The sequence below is a fragment of the Balaenoptera borealis genome (assembly GCF_965194805.1).
Source record: "Balaenoptera borealis genome assembly, chromosome: 19".
NCBI lineage: Eukaryota > Metazoa > Chordata > Mammalia > Artiodactyla > Balaenopteridae > Balaenoptera > Balaenoptera borealis.
Window position 1 is genome coordinate 24,226,703 of NC_138878.1, and position 13,836 is coordinate 24,240,538.

The 13,836-nt window shown below is 35.6% G+C and overlaps 1 long non-coding RNA gene across 1 annotated transcript in view; it reads right to left on the reverse strand.

Moving 5' to 3' along the window:
- The window catches only part of LOC309617214, a 93,251-nt gene that overhangs the window by 33,023 nt on the left and 46,392 nt on the right, over positions 1-13,836 (reverse strand). The window lies entirely within an intron of this gene.

Below are 13,836 nucleotides of genomic sequence, written 5' to 3' on the forward strand. Positions count from 1 at the left end.
AAAAATTCATTTTTATTTCATGTAGAATATCAAAGAGTGATGCCATGTTTCACAAACTTTCCCACTGAATTATTCTAATAGCAAAGAGGAGTGAGGGAGAACCTCCAGAGTCTCTCAACCCACTAGAAGAGGGGAATTTCTTTTAAGTCTCTGGATTTATTTGAAAAATTCATGTAAATTTTATATTCTACTCATAATACAGTCACTTTAGTTTAAATATAAAAAACCATTAATTTTCTCTAAAACCTGCTAGTAAAATTTATGCCCTAGGAAATTGCATCCATAGTTACTGTGCAGCTGCTTATCCCACCCAGCACACCACCACCTACTTGGCAGTAATAGGCATATACCAGCTTGCAAGGCAATGGACTGGGGAACCATCTGGGCCAGGTGGTCTCTGAAAATGTCCACAATGACTATCACTGGAAACAGTGAATGGGACTTTTTGCCACTAACCGTATAGCAGGGAGAGATGTCCACACAAAGAATCATCTGCTCTTACTTTATATGCTTGGAGTCCTTTAAGTATTTTAAAACAGCAATTACTATTTAATAAGTTCCATTTTAGCTGTTTCTAAATCAGTTAATGATATGTATTTTCCTTTTAATATCCTTCCGAGGAGACTAAAGAGCCTCTCACATAATTTCATTAATCTGCACAACATTTCCTTTTCAAAGATGGACTTTTTCATCACTTAAAGTACCTTATTATACCAAGTTAGTATCTAATATCAAACGTTTCTCTGGCTTAAATAATAGCAATGTTTATAATTGGATGGCAGTTAGAATTTGAGCTTTAAATCTAGAGAATATTTTGTTATTAAGTTAATACAATAAAATGGTTGGAAATGTAAGAATTTTTTAACTTGTGGGTATATTATATTTATGTGTCTTTTTTTAAATTCATAGAAATATTTATAGTAGTAGATTTCTCACTTATTAGGAATGACCAGTTCTGGATGTAATAGTTTAAATAGATATTACTAAGTATGTTGGCATGTATAAATGTAAATGATGCTGCTTCAATTGGACAATGTAAAAAGACATGTACATTCTGCACAATTGAATGTCTTACGTACCTGAGGGCCAATTACAAAACCCTCTTTTTTCTGTGTTTAGTAGAGAGTTTTATAAAATATTTGATAATTCTTTTCCAAAAGACATTGGAACCACTCATTCCCATTATTCAGGTAATTCAGCCTGGAAGTTGCTCTCTTTCTGTCAGGATCAGAGGATGGTTTATAAAGCCACCCCACAGAGAGAAGGTATTGGTAGTAGGCATTTTCCAGTATGTGAAGTGGAATAGAGCATGTCCCTGACCTGCCAAAATTGCCTGAACATGTTGAAAAGCAAGAAAGGACTATACATTTAGAATAATAGAACTATTATGGCATTTTTTAAAACTTTAAAATAGGTGCAGAGGGTTATCAGCATCTCTGTCTGAAATTAATATGATAATTATCAGCTTTTACTTTAACAAGTGCTCAGTCCAACAAGAATCAATTTACACAAATATTATTAAACTCCTACTTTTTTATGGACTGATGACACTACAGTGATAAAAACACACACAAAAAACATTCTTTTTTATGGTGCTTACAGTCTAGTTGGTGAGATATAAATCAGAAATTATCTGATAATTATGTAGCAGGACTGTTTATTGTCAAAGGGCTATGAGGGAAAATGAAGCAGGGGGTAGAACTAGAGTGTACTGGCAAGGTGGACTCTATGCAGGTTTGTCCAGGTACGGCCTCACTGAGGGATGGCAGTTGAGTTTTACAAATGAAAAAGGAACCATGTAACTAAATACCCAAGGAAAGTTATGCTAGGCAAGAGGACCAATAAGCTTGCCTTATTCAGTGAGTAGCAAGAATACTGGAGAGGTGTGAATAAGGACTGTGATAAGTGATAAATCCAGAAATAAGCAGGACACAGGTCACATAAGTCCCTATAGAGATGGTGAGGAGTTATGTGTGAGGAGTGTTATGGAAATTCTTTGGAGTGGCTTCAGCAGCTACATTTCTTGATCTTATTTAGGGTTAAAAGAAGATCACTCTGTTGCATAGGAAATAAGTAAAAATAGCCAGGGAAAGAGTGGAAGGTAGGAGAGAAGTTAGGAGAAATCATGATGCTCTAGAAGACAGGGACAGGGAACTTGTTGATACTAATATGTATGTTGTGCAGGGATCCAATTTAAGGTATGTTTTGAAACCACATGATCATCTCAATAGGTGTGAAAAAAAGCATTTGATAAAATTCAACATCCATTCATGATAAAAACACTTACCACAGTGGGTATAGCAGGAACATATCTCAACATAATAAAAGTTATTTATGACAAACCCACAGCCAACATAACACTCAGTGGTGAAAAGGTGAAGGCCTTCCTGCTAAAATCTGGAACAAGACAACCATTTCCATTAAACATAGTATTGGGAGTCCTAGCCACAGCAATCAGACAAGAAAAATATAAGGTATCCAAATTGGAAGGGAAGAAGTAAAATTGTCATTACGTGCAGATGACATGATATATATAGAAAACCCTAAACACACCATGCAAAAACTACTAGAACTGATAAACGAATTCAGCAAGATAGCAGGATACAAGATTAACATACATAAATCTGTTGCATTTCTCTACACTAACAATGAAATATCAGAAAGAAAAAGTAAACAACAACAAAAATCCCTTTTAAAATTGCATCAAAAAATGTAATAAATACTTAGGAATAAACCTGACTGAGAAGGTGAAAGACTTATATGCTGAGAACTATAAAACACTGACAAAGGAAATTGAAGATGATTTAAAGAAATGGAAAGATATCCCATGCTCTTAGATTAGAAGAATTAATATTGTTAAAATGGCCATACTGCCCAAAGCAATCTACAAATTTAATGCAATCCCTATCAAATTACCCATGACATTTGTTTACAGAACTAGAACAAATAATCCTAAAACTTATATGGAACCATAAAAGACCTAGAATTGCCAAATCAATCCTGAGGAAAAAGAATAAAGCTGGAGGCATAACCCTCCCAGACTTCAGACAATACTACAAAGCTACAGTAATCAAAACAGCATGGTTTTGGCACAAAAACCGACATATGGATCAATGGAACAGAACAGAGAGCCAAGAAATAAACCTACATTCCTACAGTCAATCAATCTTAGACAAAGGAGACAAGAATATACAATGAGAAAAGACAGTCTCTTTAGGAATTGGTGTTGGCGAAACTGGACAGCTGCATGTAAATTAATGAAGTTAGAACACGCCTGCATGCCACACACAAAAATAAACTCGAAATGGCTTAAAAACTTAAATACAAGACATGACACCACAAAACTCCTAGAAGAGAACACAGGCAAAACATTCTCTGACATAAATTGTAGTAATGATTTCTTAGGTCAGTCTCCCAAGGCAATAGAAATAAAAGCAAAAATAAACAGATGGAACCTAATCAAACTTATAAGCTTTTGCACAGCAAAGGAAACCATAAACAAAATGAAAAAACAACCTACAGAAAGGGAGAAAATATCTGCAAATGATGTAACTGACAAGGGATTAATTTCCAAAATATAAAAACAGCTCATATAACTCAATAACAAAAAAACAAACAACCCAATCAAAAATTGGGCCAAAGACCTAAATAGATATTTCTCCAAAGAAGATACACAGATGGCCATGAGGCACATGAAAAGATGCTCAACATTGCTAATTATTAGAGAAATGCAAATCAAAACTGCAATGAGATATCACTTCATATTGGTCAGAATGGCCATCATCAACAAGTCTAAAAATAATAAATGCTGGAGAGGGTGTGGAGAAAAGGGAACCCTCCTACACTGCTGGTGGGAATGTAAATTGGTACAACCACTATGGAGAACAGTATGGAGGTTCCTTAAGAAACTAAAAATTGAGCTACCATATGTTCCTGCAATCCCACTCCCAGGCATATATCCAGAGAAAACCATAATTTGAAATGATACACCCCAATGTTCACTGCAGCACTATTTACAATAGCCAGGACATGCAAGCAACCTAAATGTCCATTGACAGATGAATGGATAAAGAAGATGTGGTACATGTATACAATGGAATATTACTCAGCAATAAAAAAGAACGAAATAATGCATTTGCAGCAACATGGATGGACCTAGAGATTGTCATACTGAGTGAAGTAAGTCAGACAAAGACAAATATCATATGATATCTCTTATATGTGGAATCTAAAAAAAAAATGGTACAAATGAACTTATTTACAAAACAGAAATAGACTTCCCTGGTGGCGCAGTGGTTAAGACTCTGTGCTCCCAATGCAGGAGGCCCAGGTTTGATCCCTGGTCAGGGAGGTAGATCCCACATACATGCCACAACTAAAAGTTTGCATGCCACAACTAAGGAGCCCATGTGCCACAACTAAGGAGCCCGTGAGACACAACTAAGGAGCCCACCTGCCAAAACTAAGACTGAGCACAAATAAATAAATAAGAAAAGCAGATGTTCACCAAGATGCAGTCAAACCAGAACAAATATTTAAAAAAAACAAAACAAAACAAAACCAGAAATAGAGTCACAGACATAGAAAACAAACTTATGGTTACCAGGGCGGGGAAGCAGGGCCGGTGGGGGGTGCTGAGGGATAAACTGGAAGATTGGGATTGACATATACACACTACTATATATAAAATAAATAACTAATAAGGACTGTATAGCACAGGGAACACTTCTCAGTACTCTGTAATGACCTAGATGAGAAAAGAATCTACAAAAGAGTGGATATATGTATAGGTATAACTGATTCACTTTGCTCTACACCAGAAACTAACACAACATTGTAAATCAACTATACCCCAATAAAAATTTTTTAAAAATAAAAAATAAAAATAGAACAACCCTATGATCCAGGAATCCCACTCCTGGACATATATCTGGAAAAGACAAAATCTCTAATTCAAAATGATACATGCCCACCAATGTTCATGTTCATGGCAGCACTATTTACAAGAGCCAAGACATGGAAACAACCTAAATGTCCATCGACAGAAAAATGGATAAAGATGTGATGTGTGTGTGTGTGTGTGTGTGTGTGTGTGTGTGTGTATATACACACACACACATACATATATATGCATCTATCTACCTATACACACACACACACAATGGAATATCACTCAGCCATATAAAAGAATGAAATAATGCCATTTGCAGCAACATGGATGGACCTAGAGATTATCATACTAAGTGCAGTCGGACAAATACTGTATGATATCACTTATATGTGGAATCTAAAATATAATACAAATGAACTTATTTGCAAAACAGAAACAGACTCACAGACATAGAAACCAAACTTATGGTTATCAAAGGGGCAAGTGGGGGTAATAAATTAGGAGTTTGTAATTAGAAGATACAAACTACTATATAAAATAAACAACAGGGTCCTATTGTATAGCACAGGGAACTATATTTAATATCTTGTAATAAACTATAATGAAAAAGAATATTAAAAATATATATATATACACATTATAACTGAATCACTTTGCTGTACACCAGAAACTAACACAACATTATAAATTGACTATGCTTCAATTTAAAGAAATAAAAAAATATATACCAATATATGCTTTGAAGGTAAAAGCAACAAAACTGCTGATGCCTTGGGTATGAGGAGTGGGAAAAAATGGAAAACTAGAATGATAGAAGGTTTGGTCTATACATCTATGTGAATATCAGTGTCAATAATAAAGATGAGAACTGGTGGGGGGATGATCAGTTTTGGGGAATCAGGAGTTGTTTGCCACTCATAAGTTTGAGATGTCAATGAGATATTCAAGTGGAGATGCACAATAGTTAACCGGAGAGTTAGTCTGCAGGGGATGGGAGAAGTTAAAGGTAGAGCTATGTATTTGAATGTTGTCAACACACGGTTCTTATTTACAGTAATGTGTCTGGATGAGAACAGTTTTAACTGAAAATTTATTTAGAGAAGAGTGACAAAGATTGATCCCTAATTTATTTCACCACTTAAACATTAGAAGTAAGCTAGAAGTAGCCAACAAAAGAACTTGAGAAGCAGTATCAGGAGAAGTGGGAGGAACATCAGGAGACAGGATCCTCAGAAGCCGAAGAAGAAAGTGATTCATAAAGAAGAGGTAATTGTGTCAAATGCTGCTTTGTTCAAGTGAGATGAAGCTGATAATTACCACCGGACATATCTAGATGTAAATCTTTGGAGAGTCAGTCAATGACATAGTGGAGGCCAAACTACTAATAGGAGTGTACTGAGTACACAATGGGGATGAAGAATAGAAACCTGTAGGTTTAGGCGGTTTTGAGTCATTTGCCCATAAAAGATCACAGAGTATTGGGGTGGTAGCTGGAGGAACACTGAGTCAAGGGATTTTTAAAAAATATGAGTTATGGGCTTCCCTGGTGGCGCAGTGGTTAAGAATCCACCTGCCAATGCAGGGGACATGGGTTCGAGCCCTGGTCCGGGAAGATCCCACAGGCTGTGGAGCAACTAAGCCTGTGCACCACAACTACTGACTGAGCCTGCGCGCTAGAGCCCGAGAGCCACAACTGCTGGGCCCACGTGCCACAACTGCTGAAGCCCGTGTGCCTGAAGCCTGTGCTCTGCAACATGAGAAGCCACCTCAATGAGAAGCCCGTGCACCGCAACAAAGAGTAGTCCCCGCTTGCCGCAACTAGAGAAAGCCCGCGCACAGCAACGAAGACCCAACACAGCCAAAAATAAAACTAATTAATTAATTAACTTTAAAAAATGAGTTATAATAATATATGTTTTACTGTGATGGCATTGATCCAGCTTATCAAGGTCTACATCTCCATTAATAATCATTCCTTTCAAATGTTTAGAAAAAAGCTTAATTATAGCCATTTATATAGCTCAGAATTTCACAGCATAGGCTAAAATTTCAAAGATGTAAAGGGGCTTGTAGTTGCCCAGTCTGCTCCAATCTATTTGTTCCTTGACTCATTTCTACATAATAAACTACAATGTCTCTCCTGAACAACTGACCACCACCCAGGATAGAAGTGATAATTGCTACAATTTAACAATTTTTTTTGTTATCTCCAGATATCAACAACAGAAAGAAATCTTGGATTATTTTTGTTCAACAACTAAAATTCCAGATGATAAGACTGATTCTGATATTGTGCAAATCTTTGTTTTATAGCTTTGATTATGTCCTGACTATGGAAAGACATAGGAAGTAGGTGTTTCAGTTGCCGCCAGTGTCATCTGACTAAAAATTAAAATAAAAATATTAGGTTGCATTAAGAGAAGAATAGGGTGAAAATCAAAGAAGGTGACCATCTTTTACTTTCCTCTTCTAATTATACCAGACTTGATAAATGGTAGTGATGTTATATTTATCTAATATTTTTGGTAGGTTTTTATGTGCCTGGTTCTGGGAATAGAGGAAAAAGATACAATCCCAACACTGAAGAGGCTCAGAATCAAATAGGAATGGTACAGACAAGAAATTGCAACAACGTGTAAAATGCTCTTACTCTATGATGTACGGGGGCTGTGAACAGAGCGTCCAGACGGTTGATACCCAATTCAATTCTTGCCCTTTCTTCCCAGAATACATGGTACTACCTGATCAAGATGGTACTAAAAAGAACAAAGAGAACATTGTAAGATGAGAAGGGCTGCCACACTTTCAAAGGTTGCATGCTATATGTTGGCTTTTGACAATCAAGAAAATGTGTAGGGGCTATTAAAAATAAAAACAATTAACATATTAACAACATGCTGAGCACTTACTATGTACTAGGTGAATTAATTTCACCATATTAACAAACTCTATAAAGTAGGTTGCATAGTTTAATCTCCCTTTTACAATGAAGCAAAGGAAAGGCATGGAGGTGAGTTGTTTTTCCAAGGTCACAGAGCTGTATTGGCAGGGACTAGTTCATACCAGTCAGTTCAACTTCAGAGCCTAACTAATGCTCAACTCTGACAACTAAACCAGAGGGCGAGGATGTAGAAACTGTGACTGATGAGGAATCAATAAAATAACTCCTCTCTCTTCATCTCCAGGTTAAACATCCTGAGAGCATCTGAGACGGTGAGGGTCATGGTTAGAACATCTAAATACTTAAAATAAAGCAAAGTATTTTTCCCACGCGAGACATTTATGTGACTCCTGATAATAGAGCTAGGAGTGAAATATCAAAGTTATAAGAGACAGAATTGATCTAATAAAAGGGATCCATTGATTTAAAAAAGTCTCCTCTGTCATTAGGCAGTAAGCCAAAACCAGATGACTAGAATTGTTCAATTATATGTCATCTACCACAATCATATGATTAACCAAAATTAACACATCTCAGTGTAAAAGTGCTTAAGGAATAGAAAAAAATTACATTCCAACTAAGCTTTAGAAAGCTTCACCTGAAGTGAAAACAAACTTTAATGTACCTGGTCATGCTATGGTTTAGAGCTATTGACTGAAGAATACATCTGTAGAGAATGCTTTTGGGAATCTTCCAAGAGAAAATAGAATGTTAAAAATGATCTGATATAAATTTTAATAGATCTAGTGGAACTGCTGCTTACAAGTTACATCAAGTCTCTGAATTTCTTGTTTCTTCACCAGTAATACAGGAATAATAATGTCTTCCAGAAATACCATACAGAATTGAGTTTACTCATAACGCAACACTTTCCACAGTTTCTGATATGTAATACATAGTAAATATTTTCATGTTATATATGTAAATGAATAGCATGGCCTATACTTACTGACAGTTTTTAAGTTGAGCAGTCAAAGAAAGGTACACTTATTGGCATAGAGCTGTCTAATTTTGTTAGCTTGCTTTCAATTAACTCTATTGTTTTTGTAAATTTGTAGTAGAAAATTACATTAAAAATGTATCAAATTCAGGGCTTCCCTGGTGGCGCAGTGGTTGGGAGTCTGCCTGCTAATGCGGGGGACGTGGGTTCGAGCCCTGGTCTGGGAAGATCCCACATGCCGCGGAGCAACTAGGCCCGTGAGCCACAACTACTGAGCCTGCGCGTCTGGAGCCTGTGCTCCGCAACAAGAGAGGCCGCGATAGTGAGAGGCCCGCGCACCGCGATGAAGAGTGGCCCCCGCTTGCTGCAACTAGAGAAAGCCCTTGCACAGAAACGAAGACCCAACACAGCCAAAAATAAATAAATAAATAAATAAATTTTAAAAAAAAAGAAAAACTCATAGCTAACATCTTAAAAAAAAATTTAAAAATGTATCAAATTCAGTAATATGAAAAAAAAGAAACATTGATTGCACAGAAGTAACCACAGTTAACACAGCAGAGCATTTTATGATGTAATGAACTCTTTTCACAACACAAGGGAGTTTTGGTTATTCCTGGTCTGTTTAGTGCTGTAATTGTGTCCTTGCTTTAATGATTCAAGTGTCTTCACATTGGTCCAAACTGAAATTGACTGATGCTGGAAATGGACTGTGTTCTTCTTAAGCGAAAAATTATAGGTATGCATTTGATTTAGTTTTATAAATTCAAGGAATCTCAGGAGCATACATAAATAACTTAGTTCATGGTATATGAAGAGTTTTGTTTTTTATATAGAGTATACAGAGCTGAGGAACACTGGCAAAGTGGGGGAAAATGAAGGAATCCCTTTTTTAAGCCTGGAGGTCCAGGCTTTCTCTTTTGAGATCCTGATCCTTTGTCTTCAGGTGGGAGGTGTCTAGGCACCTATTATTAACTAACTTGAGGATTTTCTTTAGTAAATTATACAAGTCCTTTTCTTTCCACTTTCTGCATCTCTTAACATTCCTGAATAGGTTCTTCAAAATTAGAATCCCATGTGCTACTTATTTGCATTCATGTCAAATGTTTCAAGGGCAAGTAGGACACTCTGTCCACACTACTTTACATCACATATTACAGAGGTACTAATTTCTCCATCATCATAAAAGATCATAATTATCTTTGGATTTTTTCACTGCTATTTGATTCATAGATACATGTCTGGATGCTGATGTCATGTATATTTTATTAAAACCTCACCAAGCATTAGCAAAGATAACTGTTCATACCTCCAGAATTTTTTATTCATGTTTATCCACAATGGGTGAAAGCAGCATGCAAAATAAATGAAGAATGATACCACAAATGTCTTTAAAGAGATATTAGAAAAGAATCAGCAGAGAGGGCTTATGAAAGTTGTATGACCTATATATTATCTATGCATACACTACAACAGTCAGAACATTTAGTATGTCATGCTCCATACCAGCCCCAAATAATATATTTGACACATAATGAAGTTTTCACTTGGGGTGGGGAAGTAAATTTTGCCTTTATTGTTATTTTTAAAGATGTATTTATCTTTAAATGTGTTGTTTGCTTGAAAAGTCTCTACATATTTTCACAATCATTTGAAACAAGCATTTTGTAATGGAAGCATCAAACATCTATACTATATTGCAATGTGTAAGCACTAGCATCATTTTCTTAGCTTGAGTAAGGCTCAGTATCCTAATGTCATTCATATTCCTTTTTGTCACAGTGTTACTAATGAATATTGAAGCTGAAGACAGAAAATAAAGTGCCCAAGACATGGTCAATAGGTTAAAACAGTAGCATATTTTTAAATGCCCATAAATTGTTTCTTTGAACCCAGGAGTCATATGGTGAAGTGGAAGATGAAGAGGACCCCTTCACTTAGAAAGGCATTTTTCTTCTAATTAGCATGTGTCAACCAGGGCTCAGGGGAAAAATACATGATGATATTTCAGACAATGCAATAGAGTAGCTATTCATGGAGTGCAAGGTTAGCAAAATCTATAAGGGTATTTACACACATTTATTATTATTTTTTTTATGTCTTTGTCCCTCGGTGAATGTAAAGGATACGGTTTTCTAGAAACAGAAGGTCAGAGATGGGAAGGAATTAGACATAATTTAGTCTGGTCTCTTCATTTTTAAAAATGAGGATACTGCAGTCCAAAGAAGTCATAGGAATTGCTTAAGTTCACATAACTAGTAAGAGTAGGAATGAGGAAAGAGATTGCCTGCCCCCCAGTATTAGCCCTTCCATTTTGTTCTATTCTGTGACCTGAATGACACAAATCAAGTGTATATTCAAAGAAAACTTCAAATACGATATTTTGAAATTTTTATTGACCCCACTACTGATGATGAATGGTTTCAAATATCTTAACTATTTTCAGACTGAATTCTAATATTCTATGTGGGCTGTGTAGCAAAGTGACATAACATGATATCAGTTTACATGCTTCACCACCACACTGGTGTTAAACATCTCTAATTTCACATAAAAAGATGCTCAACATAGTTAATCATCAGAGAAATGCAAATTAAAAACACAATGAGATATCACTTAACACCTGTCAGAACGGCTATCATCAAAAAGACCACAAATAACAAATGTTGGCGAGGATGTTGGAGAAAAGGGAACCCTCATACAGTGTTGGTAGGAATGTAAATTCGTGCAGCCACTATGGAAAACAGTATGGAAGTTTCTCCAAAAACTAAAACTAGAACTACCATATGACCCAGCAATTCCACTCCTGAGTATCTATCCAAAATTTTAAAAAAGAAAACACTAATTTGAAAAGATACATGCATCCCAATGTTCACAGCAGCATTATTTACAATTGCCAAGATATGGAAGCAACCTAAATGTCCATCAACAGATGAAAGGATAAATAACATGTGGTGTGTATACACACACATACACACACACAAACACACACACACACAATGGAATACTACTTAGCCATAAAAAAAAGAATGAAATTTTGCCATTTGCAACAACATGGATGGACTTGGGGGGTATTAGGCTAAATAAAACAAGTCAGACAGAGAAAGACAAATACTGTATAATATCACTTATATGTGGAATCTAAAAAATAAACTAGTGAATTTAACAAAAAAGAAACAGATTCACAGAAAACAAACTAGCAGTTACCAGTGGGGAGAGGGAAGAAGAGAGGGGCAAGTAGGGAATTAAGAGGTGTAAACTACTACATATAAAATAAATAAGCTACAAAGATATGCTGTACAACACAGGGAATATAGCTAATATTTTATAATAACTATAAATGGAATATAACTTTTAAAAATTGTGAATCACTATGTTGTACACCTGAAACTTATACAATATTGTACCTCAACTATACCTCAATTTTAAAAAGTCCCTAATTTTAAATCCAAGATCTATAATTTTTATTTATGTCACCTTGGACAAATTACTTGATTTCTCTATGCTTGAGTTGTCTCATTTGAAAAATTTGAATTATGAGTCCCAAACTCATACAGTTGTGATGATTAAATGTGTTGTGTGCACACAAAGTGTCTATCCAACTTTCTAGTCCAAAGTTAGTCCTCAATATATTTTAGCAACTATTACTGTTATTTATTATTGTTAATGATAATAAAGAGACATTGCCTTGCCTTGCGCTTGGATGCAGCCCATTAGATTGATGAATTCATCTACCTTCTATAAGAGTGTGGTTTCCATCTTCAGACAATGAAGAGGCATAAGAAGAGATTGGTTAATGCTCATGTAATAATAAATGAACATAAACCAAAAGATTCACTGTCTCCTTGGTTTCAAACACATAGGCAGATGGTCTGTTTTGACATATTGAATTCCAAATCCTTTGCAGTCTTGTAAAGTTCAATCAAATGAAAACCACATTGTAAGTCATGGTACAGGGAGGCAAATATTTGGCCATAGATGAAATGCATGTGTTAGTTCAAACTAAATAACCTTTGGAAGACAACCACTACTAGACCAAAGATTTCTTTTGCACAAGATTACTAAGCAACATATTCTGGCTAGATGCTCTGCAGTACAATATATTGTTAATAAAGTTGGCATCTGGCCTATAGGAACATCCCTTTACCCATCCAAAATAAATAATTTAACTTCAGGGGATGTCCACTTACTTTGTAATCATCCTATATGTGTAACCTACTGAACTGTATTCTGGGAAGAGCTGCTCAAAGCCCCTTTGAGCCACTTTCTTGATACATATAGAGTAGTCAGTAGACTCCAAAAGTAGAAATCTTGGAAAAATTGTCCTTAAGACAATTAGTATGAATGCTGCATTGATAAATGTAACCAGATGTTAATTTCATGTTTTCTCAAGTGCCACATAAAGTCACATGTTCCTTATCAGGTTTCCATTAAGTAACTCATGACACTAATGAAATAATGTTTTAGTAAGAATGATCCAATCACAGGCATCATGACAATGTCTTCTTTGTTTCCCTCCCTAATGTTCAAATCTAATGGCAACACACCATTCAGAATAGCCAGGGGCCCTAATTACCAAATAGAACACTGTAGCTCAAAGAAGATTTTAAGCTAAGAAACAAACAACTAATTGATTTACAAATGACTTGAGGTCCAAAACTTAATTTGTAAGTAACTCAGGGAATTAAATATCTCATGAGGACTATTGACTGGTAGAATCATGAAATAATCATAATCATAGCCATTCATAATGAAGATAGGCCAATAGTTTTCTTTCTCAATGGAGACTCTGCCATGGTAAGCTTTTAATGACATTCTCTTTGATTTACGTTTACATAAATCAAAGTTTATGTAAACATACAGTTTATTGGTCGCTTGCTCAGCAGAATCTTTCCAGAAAAAAAAAAAAATTACACACAATAATGTTTCACCAGTTATATCTCCATGAAACATATCTAGGTTACAAATTGTACAATAGAAGACTAATTAACACTGATCAGCAGATGTGCCTGCCAAGGCAGTACACTGAGACAAACAAATTTACAACTCACTTCCTGGAAAATA